Here is a 15,339-nt window from a genome sequence, read left to right as displayed (position 1 = left end):
AAAGGAATTTTCTATATCTTGGAGACAGTCTTTTATCTTGATCAGTTGCCAGTGGATATGACCATGGATCCAGGAACTTTCTATGGTCTGTTATTTGTCAGAAAACCAGCCAAGATTTCCCTATTGCGTATAGGTTAGCAAGCAGGGAAAGTGCATGCACAAGAAGGTAACCCGACCACAATAAGGAAATCAGAGCTGGTTTTCCAGACCATAGAAAGTTCCTGCATTTATGGATGTATCAATTGGCAACCAATCAAAACAGAGACTGTCACCACTAAGATGGTTAGAGAAAATCTTTAAAACTCTTAAAAAACTGTTTATATTTGCAAAAATGTTTAACTTTTAATGGTCTACAAATGTAATTATGATCATGGGAAAACCCCTTTAAAGAGAACATTTCACATCCTCTGGCACTGGCAGTATTACATACCACTAGAAAACTGTCAGTAAGCTGAATTCAGTCAGCCTGGGTGCCGGTGATATTGGTGCCGTTAGTTTCGGCACCAATATCCCTGCACTATCAGAAGGGCGGGCCTTACTGCTCAGCATCATTGCTGGGTGTTAAGGAATGTTCCCTCTGACAATACAAAGCTATTGAAGAGTACACTAGGCTGTAAGGCCTGCTCTTCTGACAGTGGAAAAATATTGGTGCCGAAACTAACGGCACTGATATCTCTGGCACTTGGGCACATACCATGCACTGAATTCAGCTCACTGTCAGCTTTCTAGCAGTATATAATACCGCTGGTGCCAAAGGATGTGAAAGGTCCTCTTTAACAACTAGTGCCAGAATTGGATATGATTATGGAGACTGAAATATAACATAGCTGAACTAAAGCTACTAAAGGTAGCATATTAAAGGTATGGAGAAAGGCAACCAAGGTTAATACAGCAATTGTGGATTCCATTACAAAGACAGATTTATAAATTTGGGGTTAATATATATATATATATATATATATATACACAGTACAGAGATCTTTCTATTAATCATTTTACACATTGTATATAATGGTGGTGGGCGTCTTGTACATGTAAAGAAAAGAAGGTTTCATCACCATCCTGGATACTCTACGGTAAGAGAAGTGAGCCTATAGACCTCGCCACCGCAGGATGTTGTGATGGTTGGTAAGTGGTCAAGACAGTACTAGATGCCTTTCTTAAAAGTGACAATATTACAAGTTTCTCTTTCAATTGAACTAGGGATTTAGTGGTTAAATTAGAACATTTGTTTTGAATTCAGACAGTAATTAAAATACGTAAAATACTTCCTAAAACTATTTTAATTACAAATACAAAATACTGAATAAAAAAAAGTATTTTAATTAAAAAATACAAATCCCTGACAAGTATTTTAAATACTATTTTAATTACTTGTATTTTAAATATTCCCAAACACTGACTGTGTTACATACAAAAAAATATATTTTCTTATGTTTTTATACTACAAAATATGAATATTATATTACTAAGAAGGACACCATAGTAGAACAACCATATGAGCTAATTGACAATATGCCCTTGTGTTATTTGCTCCATACTTCTCATTTCCTATATCATTTGTGTAACTGCTTTTAGATCAGTAGCCTTCTTCTGTGCTGCCAAAAAGCATCTGGAGAAACAATTTGTGTGTCTGGCTTAGTGAAGAAAACAATTCAATATCTCACATTTTCAGATAATTTCTTCTGCAGAGTCTCCTGGTCCTGGCTTGTGCTCTCAAAACTGATGCTTACTGCAGCAGAGGAGAAAATAAAGGATAGTCACGCTCGTCCCCTAGAAGGTTTGCGAGTTCCACTTGTTTGATGACCTTACTGCGTTTTATTGACAGACTTTATGAGGCGTTCATACATGTGGGCTAGACAAAGCCTCCACTTCAGCCAAAAATATACAAGACCCAGATTCGTTTCTAAAAGCCATTTTCAATAAATAACCGGCCAGTTTGGTAAGTGATGAAACCTGTCTAGGACATTTCCTGCTCTAAATCAGTTGCTGTTAAAATGTCCATTGCTGAACTTAGGACTCGAACAGATGGAGCAGACCCGTATTTGTCACCAAAGTTCAACTCTCTTGTGCTTGTTTGATATGGCAATGGTTTTACTGCAGTCTCCATACAACTGTAGTAAATCTGCTGCATTAATATACTGTAACTCACAAGTTATCCTGGTACACATAGATAATTTCTTAGAATTCAGCTCTATTGGATCTACAGACTGTACAACCTTCGGCTTTCCAAGTTTAAGGATATCATATGAATGGGACTTGTAAATCATTACACTTGCCACCAAAATAACTACTTTCAGATGAAAGGAACGGATTTTCAGGCACAGGGATTTCTGCAAGGAATCTGCTCAATGTGAATATACGGTAACTGATGCTAGGTTTATAGTAGTGCCGTGGTCTCTGTCGTTTAGGGTCTACTGTGGGATTTGAACGATGGTTATGATAAGGTTAGAAAATCATACATTTTGGGGCAACATGGTGGCTCAGTGGTTAGCACTGCAGCTTTGCAGTGCTGGAGTCCTGGGTTCGAATCCCACCAGGAACAACATCTGCAAGGAGTTTGTATGCTCTCTCCGTGTTTGCATGGATTTCCTCCCATTCTACAAAGACATAGTGATAGGAAAAAAAAAGGATTGTGATTCCTATATGGGGCTCACAATCTACATAAAAAAAAAAGAATATACATATATTCCTTTTATTTGCTGTCATATTGCAAAAACATTATAATCTTTGATAAGATGTATATATGCTGCGTAAGAAACATGCTGTGAGGCTATATGATAAGATGGCACCTGCATCCAGGATGGGTGCAAGAAGTTACGTGCTGCCAAAAGACAGCTCTTTAGTGACACAGCGCAGGACCGGGCATAGTTGGCTATATATGGAACTGCTTATGCTTCTCTTTTACATAATCAAGATATACTACACCAATCAGAATTGAATATTAGGACTAATGTTGCTGTTTTTATTTTTTTCTGTGCTGGCTGTTATATTAACCCCGTGTTGCATTAATAAAGCATGTCAGTGCACTCTCTTCACAAGAGAGGAGTTAATACCAACATTTTGTGTATGGTATCAGTGCCTCGTCGCTAGCCCTTAGCTCATATCAATTAGGACAATGACAGTTGCCCGGGATTATTGGTCAATTGGTCATCAATACAGCCTCTGACCTTATCAGTTACAGCAGTTACACATAGACACTGGTGGACCCTCATGAGGCCCAGTTCATATCTGCGTTCAGGTTTCTGTTCAGGGAGTCCACTTGGGGATTCCCTGAACGGAAACCTGTACACGTAAAAAAGTGGTTACCTAAGGAAACCCGCAGACCCCCATAGACTATAATGGGGTGTGTGTGGTTTCCGCTCCGTTTTTGCACGAAACATGCAAAGAGAAAATGGAGTCCATTGAGTATCTCCCATTTTAAAACTGAATGTTGTGGAGAAAAAAAGTCCTCCATGCAGAACCTTTTTCTCCGACGATTTTGACTCTAGCGCAGATGTGAGCCCAGCCTTAATGTGTCACTTGGGGATTTCAAAAAGTAAAATGTACCATAGAGATATTTTTAGGAACTATGAAAAAAATCCAAAAAACATGATGTTATTTAATTGTAGATTACGATGTAGAACCTTAGTAAAGTTGATTATAAAATATAAGCAGCTGTCATCCAAACAGAATTACTTGGGATTTTTCTGTTTGTATAGTACAATATTTGGGATTTTGGATTTCTCCCACTGTATGTTTTCGGACCAAATCATCTAAAATGAAAATTGAAGCAACTTGTTAACTAGTCCTAAGCATTTTGTGTCTGCAGCTCCTACAGCTTCCATCTGCCCCCTGTTCTAACAGACAGACAGTAGGTGAGGAGGCAGATGGAAGGAAATAACTGCAGAATACAGTGTATGTATGCTGTAACTATGGAGACCCATCAAATGCATGGCGTTGTTTCTTCATTTTGCATGTATTAAAGCTATAAAACACTGGTTACAACCTTTGGGCTAGGGTTATACGGCATCAAATGATGTAAGATCACAATGTCATGTTACAACATTGTACCCAATAATAGTGATTATGGTCACGTTCTGTTCTGTAACAACCTACAGCTGCAACCTGATAATTGTCAAAACTGCAAGCCTGTTGGATTTCTGCCCTACTGCATTCCTAAGGCCCCATTCACATCCACGTTCGGGTTTGTGTTTGGGGGGTCTGCTTGGGGACCCCTGAATGGAAAACTATACACAGTAAAGAGTGGTTACCTGGGAACATATGTAATCTATGGGGTCCGTGTAGCTTCTGTTCAGTTTCCAAACGAAAGATGCGGAGCGAAAAGTGCTGCTTGCAGGACTTCTCTCCACATTTTCATGCGGAAACCACACAGATTCCATTATAGTCTATGGGATCCATGTATTTTTCCCAGATAACCGCTCTTTAATGCGTATAGGTTTACATTCGGGGGTTCCCCAAGCGGACACTCTTAACGGAAACCTGAACACAGATGTGAATAGGGCCTATTGTGGCACATAGCCCTGGTACATACAGTATAGTTAGGAGTAGGGTTGAGCGATCGGGATTGGAAAAGATCGGATTCCGATTAAAATTTCACGATTGCAATCGGAATTCCGATCCCGATATTTTTAGGCGGGATCGAAGTCGGAGGTTATTTCCCACAATGCTTTGCTAAGGGCCAAGCATTGTAGGAAAAGCTAACCGTGTTAGCTAAATCCCATAGGAATGATTGGATGCAGCTGGCACTCAGCCTGTGCCGGCGTCCGGCCACTTAATCCCCTGCGCGCCGGCTGCGTCCATTTATTCTAATTCTAATTATAGCTAGCATCTCTAGTAGCTAATACTTACGTGCACAGATCTCGCTCCTTCTCGACTTGCTGCCCCCGCCTTCCAGGTTAGTGTTACAGACCTAGGAAGAAGGTGGGGCTTGTGGCTTAGGAGAGTGTGGGCGGGTACTGGAAGGGGAGACGTCAGTGATGCACTAGGTCTGTAACACTAACCTGGGAGGCGGGGGCAGCGAGGCGAGAAGAGGAGCGAGAACAGCGGGGACCGGACCAGCGGCAGCGGATCTGTGCAGGTAAGTGGACACCAGGGGGGACTAAGTAGCCAGAGGATTTTTTTTAATCACTATACAGCGTGGAGTCTAACAATTAAAGTGTTAAATTTTTAGACTCCATGCTGTGTAGTGAATAGGATCATTTTTAAACTCCAAACTTCAATTATTAAAAAAATCCCATTGACTTGCATTGGGATCGGGTTAGAATGAAAAATGATCGGAAATCGGATTTTAAAAACGATCCTGAAATCTTAAGATCGACTCAACCCTAGCTAGGAGCTGTGCATATAGTAGAATATATCAGTAAGGATAGTTGGCAAAGTAGCTTCATTTTTTTCTTTTAGATGCACTGATACAATAAAATATGGTTGCAAAGTCTATGTAGTCCATAAAACTTGATTCCTAAATCTATTTGTAGCAGTCTATTCTGTTTCAACCAATGGATCCAGTGGCGTAACTAGGTAACTAGGAATGGCGGGGCCCCATGGCGAACTTTTGACATGGGCCTCCATCCGACACTGACGCCGAAGACCTCGACTGACCCCCTCCTACGCATTCCTGCGTGCTCTATTATGCCCCATAGTGGCCCCTGCACACAGTATTATACCCCATAGTGGCCTCTGCATACATTATTATATCCCTTAGTGGCCCCTGCACACACTATTATGTCCCTCAGTGGCCCCTCCACACAGTATTATCCCCCATAGTGGCCCCTCCACACAGTATTATTCCCCCATAGTGGCCTCTGCACACAGTATTGTACCCCATAGTGTCCCCTGCACACAGTATTATGTCCCACTGTGGACACCCATAAACAATTATTATACTCCGGGGTCTTTTCAGACCCCAGAGTATAATAATCGGAGACCCAGGGGGAGATAAACATTTAAAAAAAAACTCTGTTACTCACCTATCTCCCAGCTCCTACTCTGTCGACCTCCGAAGTAGTCCATCTTCAATTACGTCAGACGTCACATGACCCGGGACGCAGGCTGGAGTCATGAGACATCAGACGACTAGGCCGAAGCCTGCCTGGCTCGTGGAGAGGTAAGTAACAGTGTTTTTTATGTTTCTTACCTCTCCTGGGCCGCCGATCATTATACTCGGGGGTCCGAAAAGACCCCCCCCCCCCCCCCCGTATAATGATAGCAGCGGTAGTGGCTGTCACCGGGCCCCTAATGTACTGGGCCCTGTGACAGCTGCCTCTGCTGCTATGGCGGTAGTTACGCCACTGAATGGATCCCTCCATCTGACTAGTTATAGGGCAGGTGATCTTCTGTTTACCTCTAAACACACCTTACTGTTAGTTGTAGATGGAATTAACCTCAGTTGCTATAGAGTATACAGTAGATAATACTAATACAAGTCCTTCCCAGCAATTGTCTCTGACCACTGATAAACTGGTTTCCCAGAATGTCTAAAAACTTTCATTTATGGTATAGAGGAAGAGAAAGAGATAAAATAAGGTAACTACTGTCTAAGTATGGCAAATCGTATAGAAAGGACTGACACAAAGCAGTTGAGGAATGGATGTTCATCAATACAGCAAAAATGCTAAACTTTAATTGTGAGACAAATTTGCCTCAAAATGGAAAACGGAAGACTGGAAACGCCCAAACATTGTGCTGCCCTATTGTGCCAGGTAACAACAGCGCAATAACTTGACAGAAACACCATGATAATTACTTAGCAACCAGACCTCGCCACTGACACCATTGGGCAAATTGCAGAAAATTGCTCTTTCTCTGCAGGAATCTCGCTGTGCTCCCATTGGAATATGTCCTCAGTTCCTCTGTTCCTTGCGCGAGTCGATGCAGTACACTTACACAATAAAGCTGACTGCCATTCCAGCAAATTTTGTGTGAATACCCACAATCTGTCTGCTAGGTGGCTCGAATGTCTTGTACTGTTATTGGTTGCCTGCACTTACTCAGCAGATAACACAATTGTATTAAGTTACTGGAGGGACATGTCTTTCAGCAGCAAAATTATGTTTTTTGATATATTTAGCATGAATTTCTATAATAATTTGGGAAATGTGGCCAGCCTGAAATTTCAGCTAAATCTGCAGTTCCTGCTCAAGCTTGAAGGAGTTTTACTGCAGAAATATGTATTTGCCGTAATAAAATGTATATAATAAAATAATATACAATTCACTAGTGAATAAATAACCTCCATTATTATTTGTGTGCCTGTAGAGCGGTAGCAATAAAAAATATCATTTTAGTACCTTATTATATAGAGTAATATTATATATAATTACTATAATACAATAGGGATCACTGCTCTACTTCTTTAGTACACAGTACTGATCTCCTAGTTCCCTATAACAATGTTGTATGTAAAATTCCTGACAGTCTGCTGCAGCCACTAGGGGATCGCACTGTATACAACTGTCTACAGGTGATATATAGCAAGAGAAACCATAGTAGTGCAAGTTAGAACCGACCAGGTCTATAAAAATAATTACAGATACTAATATAAGTATATATATAAGACTTATAGTGATAAATTCTACAATAAGATCTGATTTTACATAAACCCAATGGACAACAACTATAACAATATTACGCAGAGCACAAGCCCCAGAATATCAATATGTTGCCTTTCATATTTGGTCATGAGCTTAACAGAACTTAATGGTCTTCAAGTTGAAGTTGAAAGATATTCTTACATTAAGATAAGGGGGCGTTCACACCTGCGCCTGTGTCTGCCTGTCGGGTCTACGTCCTATTCCCTAGAGAAACTGCATAGGGACGGCTTACCGGCGGTCAGTTTTAAAACCCATTCATTTGAATGGGTTTTAAAAGCAAACCTTCGGTAATCGTATGCAGCCTCTCTGCAGGGAATCTGGGTTTTTTTTTTGGCCAGACACAAAATCGGACATGCAGGACTTTGTGTCCAGCCAAAAAAACAAAACAAAAAAAAAACCGGTTTCCCCGCAGAGAGGCTGCATACGGACACCGGCGGTTTGCTTTTAAAACCAGTAATAATGGTAGTGTGAACCTACCTTAATAGTACCTTAACCCATTGAGATCCGTCGGACACAGATTAGGTAGGTGTAGGTGTGTGGAGTAGTGGTCCAGCAATGGAACTACAAGGTGCACATAACTATACACCCAGTCTTGTACTCAATGGATACCAGAAGTTCAGTCAATGCACCAAAGGTGCCAGAAACTTTTTCAGTAAGCTCAGGCTCTGCCACAATAATACTCTCCTAATACATCTGACTTTGGAGACAATCATTTGTCACTAGGGTCTATATCAGAATTTATGTTGAAAAAAATTGATCTTTTCAATCCTTTGTATGAACCTCAACATAAAGTGTTAATTTGTTGTGCTTCTTCAAGTATATGCAAATAGTTTACAAGAAATGGCTAAATGGATACATAATAAATACTTCACATCATTATTTTACACTTGGGAGATTTAAGAGCCTCTTGGCTATTTCCATATTCTCCATATATTGCAATGCAGAATGTAGCCACGCACCCAGAACCAAATATATGCCAGACACAAGTGCCAGAACACCTCTGGTCCTGGGATCAATAAAGGTCACAATGGAGAAGATATTCAAGGAACATTAAACCAGTATGTCATACATAAATCATGGGAATAAATAAATGTTATATCTTTTTCTATTATTGTCCATTAATAAAGAATGTTTCATAATGACAAACCGGTAATTCCAGATTAAGTTCATTTCACTGGATATATTACCTTTCGGTAACCTCTTTGCTATGCTATAATCTGACTGACCTAAGATTTTGCACAAACAAAAAGTATAGTTTTCACTTAAAAGGGATTAGAAGAGCTATCACTTGAATAAAACTCCTTTTAGTCTAAGGTGCCACGTAGCAAGCCACAGACAAAGAGTGTTGCGGAAAAGACCGCAGCAGAAACGTATTGCATTTTTTTCTGCATCGCATTTCATAGAAAGTCCACAGAGTTTTCTTCTGCAGACTTTCTGCGCCTATTATACCTATACGGAAAATGCCATTTTCCGGAGATTTCCATAGGTATAAGTGACATGCTGCGATTTACAACGCTTGCATTTTTAAAATCTCAGCATTTCTGCTGTGAATATTTTTCTCTAGAATCCCATCCACTTTGCAGGTACTGTAAAATGTTGCAGCTAGATTGTGGCATTTACGCTACGTGGGGCCAAGGCCTTAAACAGAAGTTACTTGCCAAGGGCGCGACTATTCTCACCACTAGTGATTAGCTGTTATTACTGGTGGCAGCCACAGCCACAAATGTAGTATTAGATGCTTTGCCAATTCAATGAATGGTCATCCATGTAATGCATGGACATATTGGGACTGCAAAAGCAAGAGCCACAACTTTTGGAGTGCTCTTGGTTCTGGCACTTAGAGATGGGTCCCAATAAATGAGGTCATTATGCTCTAATAGGATATATGGGCCGTACTGATTACAGTTTTTTTAGCGTTTCCTATTCCTTTGGAAGCCACTTTTGGCTTTGGCTCAAAAAACATTGCAAAATCTGCAACAAAAACAGTTTTTAAGCCTATGTAATGTATTTTTCAACGTGTGATTCTAAGGTCACAGTCAACAACACATTTGCACTGATGGGCTTTATTGGGCAATATGATATAAACATCACACCTTGGGGTACAGTAAAGTACAGCGACTCAGTGCTTAGCGCTGCTCTCTTCTTCTCATTGTAATGTCTACCAGGTTTACATTGTTGTGTGGCACGATACAGAGACAGCTGAGGTCACGTTCATAGACTTTGCTAAGATAAAACAAATCTGTTTTTGAATTTATAAAAAACTCAAGAATTGTTTTATAAAGGAATTTAAGCCAAGCTGCACCCAATTTAGTGAGTGATGGTCCGACACAGGTACCACTGTGACTGAAGAGGAGGATGTCAAACACATGGATGGTGTAATAAAGTTCTTCACTAGAGATGAGCGAGTACTATTCGAAACGGTCATTTCGAATAGTACGCATCCATAGGAATTAATGGAAGCGGCCGGCATGCAGACTTTGCCAGCCAGCCGCTTAACCCCCTGCGTGCCGGCTGCGTCCATTCATTCCTATGGGTGCGTGTTATTCGAAATGGGAGTTTCGGATAGTACTCGCTCATCTCTATATTCTTCACCATTGCTCTGCTAGATTATAATCTAGAAACAGTAAAGACCAATGGCAGTAAAAGATCACATGGTCCATCTAGTCTGCCCTTATATTTTCTTTTTTATCTTAGGATAGACATGCATTTATCCCTGGTATGTATACATTCACTTACTGTAGTTTTCCCAACTACAACTGCTGGACATTTTCAGATTGTACCCCTTGTTTAAGCTTAGTTTTTTGCTGTGTTTTTTTTTTCTTTGTTTTTATTTAAAAACACCTCTCCTGAAACCTATTTATACATCTAACATATTAATGTTCTCATCCATGCCCCCACTCCACCCCCTTTCTCTTCTTTTCTGCTACCCCAAACTACAGTATGTGTTATAAAACTGAAGGTAAACCACATGGTCAACATAGTACAACTTTGGAAGGACCATCTTTCACATAAATTCAGAATATGTAACTGCTGTTTACTCTGATCTCCGCTCTGTCTCCTATCACTTTTTATCTCTAGAATTTTTATCAGTGATCTTCATTACTATCCCCAGTGCCCCTTATAGACATATCAAACATGGCAGTATAATGGCAGACTTAGACTTGAAGTTAAGGTTAAAGCCCCACGTTGCGGAAATGCAGATTTTTTTGTTGCGTTTTTTGAACCAAAGCCAGGAGTGGAGTGACCAAAAGGTCTACCTTTTGATATAAGAGCTTCCTATATATTACCTATTCCTTTTGTAGCTACTCTTGGCTTTGGCTCAAAAAATTGCAACAAAGTCTGCCACAAAAAAGCTGCAATTCTGCAACATGGGGTCTTAGCCTAAAGTGGATTTTTTGGACTGATGGAAATCTGTTCCATTGGGCCAAAAATCTATTTAGCATGCACTTTCTTCCATCTGATATGTGGGGTTAATTGTCTGTGTTAATTTTAATGAGGCTATTTGTAAGATCACATTATGCCACAAAAGTGTCTCAGACCAATGTTGAAAGAATGAAAGAATGGGGAAGGGGGTACAGGGAATATATATATATATATATATATATATATATATATATACAATATATATATATATATATATATATATATATATATATATATGTCAGCCCAGTTTCTTTAGTCCAAACAAAGGTAGAGTTTGTTTTCATTCAAAACAAAACGGTGCAGCAACAAAAGGAAACAATACAAAAATAAATACCTGCCCGGCTAGGCTCTAACTAAACATAAGAATAGGTTACCTCACCTAGAATAACAGCAATCCAAAAGTCAGTATAATCATTCAGGACACAGCTCCAAAAATATGACCTCTCTGTTGGCTCTCCAGCCAAGGTCTGCCCCCAGTCTGCTGCTGGAGCAACTTCTTAAGCCTCCTTGACGAAGAGCCTCTCAACAGCTGAGTCGCTGCCAGAACATCCCCAAAGTGTGGACTGGAGGGGGGTGGAATGACAGGTCCCACTACCAATCCTACCTGTCATTCCTAAAAATCCAGCCCAGTAACCGGAACTTTGAAATAACACTCAGCAGACAATATTATCTGCTGAGAAACATTCTTTCTGGAGTTTTCTCATCTCACCCACCTTAGTAGTCTGGGTGAGATGTACACCCCCTCCATTACCTGACCAGCCATCGGCTTACTATACATATACTGTGTATATATATATATATATATATATATATATATATATATATATATATACAGTCCTATGAAAAAGTTTGGGCACCCCTATTAATCTTAATCATTTTTAGTTCTAAATATTTTGGTGTTTGCAACAGCCATTTCAGTTTGATATATCTAATAACTGATGGACACAGTAATATTTCAGGATTGAAATGAGGTTTATTGTACTAACAGAAAATGCGCAATATGCATTAAACCAAAATTTGACCGGTGCAAAAATATGGGCACCTCAACAGAAAAGTGACATTAATATTTAGTACATCCTCCTTTTGCAAAGATAACAGCCTCTAGTCGCTTCCTGTAGCTTTTAATCAGTTCCTGGATCCTGGATGAAGGTATTTTGGACCATTTCTTTCTACAAAACAATTCAAGTTCAGTTAAGTTTGATGGTCGCCGAACATGGACAGCCCGCTCTCAAATGATCTGAAAACAAAGATTGTTCAACATAGTTGTTCAGGGGAAGGATACAAAACGTTGTCTCAGAGATTTAACCTGTCAGTTTCCACTGTGAGGAACATAGTAAGGAAATGGAAGACCACAGGGACAGTTCTTGTTAAGCCCAGAAGTGGCAGGCCAAGAAAAATATCAGAAAGGCAGAGAAGAAGAATGGTGAAAACAGTCAAGGACAATCCACAGACCACCTCCAAAGAGCTGCAGCATCATCTTGCTGCAGATGGTGTCACTGTGCATCGGTCAACTATACAGCGCACTTTGCACAAATAGAAGCTGTATGGGAGAGTGATGAGAAAGAAGCCGTTTCTGCACGTACGCCACAAATAGAGTTGCCTGAGGTATGAAAAAGCACATTTGGACAAGGCAGCTTCATTTTGGAAACAAAAATTGAGTTGTTTGGTTATAAAAAAAGGCGTTATGCATGGCGTCCAAAAAGAAACAGCATTCCAAGAAAAACACATGCTACCCACTGTAAAATTTGGTGGAGGTTCCATCATGCTTTGGGGCTGTGTGGCCAATGCCGGCATCGGGAATCTTGTTAAAGTTGAGAGTCGCATGGATTCCACTCAGTATCAGCAGATTCTTGAGAATAATGTTCAAGAATCAGTGACGAAGTTGAAGTTACGCCGGGGATGGATATTTCAGCAAGACAATAATCCAAAACACCGCTCCAAATCCTCAGGCATTCATGCAGAGGAACAATTACAATGTTCTGGAATGGCCATCCCAGTCCCCAGACCTGAATATCATTGAACATCTGTGGGATGATTTGAAGCGGGCTGTCCATGCTCGGCGACCATCTAACTTAACTGAACTTGAATTGTTTGTCCAAAATACCTTTATCCAGGATCCAGGAACTGATTAAAAGCTACAGGAAGCGACTAGAGGCTGTTATCTTTGCAAAAGGAGGATGTACTAAATATTAATGTCACTTTTCTGTTGAGGTGCCCATACTTTTGCACCGGTCAAATTTTGGTTTAATGCATATTGCACATTTTCTGTTAGTACAATAAACCTCATTTCAATCCTGAAATATTACTGTGTCCATCAGTTATTAGATATATCAAACTGAAATGGCTGTTGCAAATACCAAAATATTTAGAACTAAAAATGATTAAGATTAATAGGGGTGCCCAAACTTTTTCATAGGACTGTATATTCACTGTATATTAGTGCCTATAGGAATTCTGACAGTGCATTTTCTTATTAATATACCTGTTCCTGTATATAGCTTGAGCCCCACGTGTATAGTCAAAATACCTAGAAGTAAAAAAAATCTTAGTTTTTGAAATTGCCGTGGCATCTCGTGTTGCTCATGTTTTACCTACTCTCTATAGGACAATAAATGCTTTGAATCTAAAATATCAGAGAATAATAGAAGCCCCTTTAACTCGCTGCCAGGGATCAGTTACAGGGTCAGGGTTAGGGTGAACGGAGAGTAGTCATGTCAGCGTGATGCTTGTAGAAATAGTAGCATATGTTTTTAAAGGACTTCTGGAATCCAATACCCCACCCTCCCCTCTTCTGGTTTTTGTTCCAGCTCTCTCCATGGTTACCGCACCTGACATGGAGAACAGCATGAGAGCTTCTGTTGAACAGCAGCCTTTAAATCGAGGCAGCAGAAAACCCAGGAATCCCCTTCCTTCACTTCACAAATAGCCAATGCAGCTTTATTAGAAAGGCTTTCCAGTATTATTCTCCTAATCCTGCCATGTATACTTTCTATTTCCCTGCATTGTATCTGTTGCAGTAAATGTAATGAGCGGACATTAATTCATTCATCTCCTCGCACTATTTCAATAATAAAGGGGATTCTCCCGGTCTCCTCTAGGAAATCCTGCTTATATGATCTGATTGCTCAGACACCTCATTGGCTTACAACGAGTTATATTCCATTAAGTTACAATGAACTGTATTAAAACAGACAAGTGCAGCCGAGATTTTCCAAGACAAATATTGTAATGGAGAATAAGAAGACCTGCTAAAAAATGCATAACGTGAGTCATAGTAATATTATGTAATAATATAATATAATTATTAATAATATTAGTGTAGTGCTACATAATACACATTAATACTCTGTAGCAATCCTTCCAGGATCTCACAGACTGGTTTATCTACAGAAGTCCATCTGGGGGATTCCACTGTTCGTAGTGGGAGGTGCAGCTCAGCATCACTTGGGGTACCAAAGGATGATAATCCCTGGGTTAGACAATGCCACATTTCAGCTTTGCATATTAATTTCCTGGACCCAGGAATCACACATAATCCTGTTTCGCACATTGTAAATGGGTTTTATAGTCAAAGTCTAATAAAAATGTGAGACAAATAATTGTAATTCTGTAATGTCAATGTAATGCACGTTATATATACATTGCATTATTGGTAGCATTATAGGCTACTTTATCCAAGTGCATTGGAGTGATCATGAGCAATATGACTGTATACAGGTGCACCCTCATCACTTGCATGTATAGTAGCTGTCATGTGCTCACAGATTTACTACAACCTATATGGAACCAAGACAGGATGCATGAACATTATACTATACAGCGGTGATATATGTGGATACAAGACAAGGAATAAATGCATTTAGAGGGATGAGAGATTTTCTTACCATCCACATGCTGCTTCATACAATAGTTGATTCCATAATTCCAGGTAAGTAGGAGGATACAGGATGAGTGATGGACTGGTCAGCCAACCTGCTCTACAGATGAAAGCTCCTCAGCAGGTGAGGGACAAGAGGATTATAGGCAAAAGACAAGAGGAGATGGGCTGGGCTGCTGCTGGTGAAACACATTACACTAAGGAAGGCTTGTGTTAAACTACCAGTCTAATGGTGAAGGAGGGAGGTGGAGAGGCAGGGAGGAGGGGACAGGGGATTGTCTCTCAGTGAATCTATGTAACATGCTTTTCCTTGATGCTCCTTTGGGATTCTGAAGCATGGCAGACCCTTTCATTGCTGTAGGGATGCAGAATAGACAGCAGGAAGATACACAGTGATGATGTCATGTAGCAGAGTAACTGGTGTACAAAGAGTGGCAAAGCTGGGTA

The 15,339-nt window shown here is 40.1% G+C and overlaps 1 protein-coding gene across 1 annotated transcript in view; it reads right to left on the bottom strand.

The window, feature by feature from the left end:
* The window catches only part of SEMA4B (semaphorin 4B), a 186,297-nt gene extending 171,213 nt beyond the window's left edge, over positions 1–15,084 (bottom strand). Inside the window, exon 1 of the mRNA XM_075273318.1 lies at positions 14,900–15,084. The gene's annotated coding sequence lies outside the window, so the exon portion shown is untranslated. The remainder of the gene's footprint in view (positions 1–14,899) is intronic.
* Positions 15,085–15,339: the final 255 nt, after the last annotated feature.

Source organism: Leptodactylus fuscus, chromosome 5, assembly GCF_031893055.1.
Source record: "Leptodactylus fuscus isolate aLepFus1 chromosome 5, aLepFus1.hap2, whole genome shotgun sequence".
Lineage (NCBI taxonomy): Eukaryota > Metazoa > Chordata > Amphibia > Anura > Leptodactylidae > Leptodactylus > Leptodactylus fuscus.
Note: the sequence above shows the minus strand (reverse complement) of the source record. Positions and strands in the feature narration are given on the sequence as shown.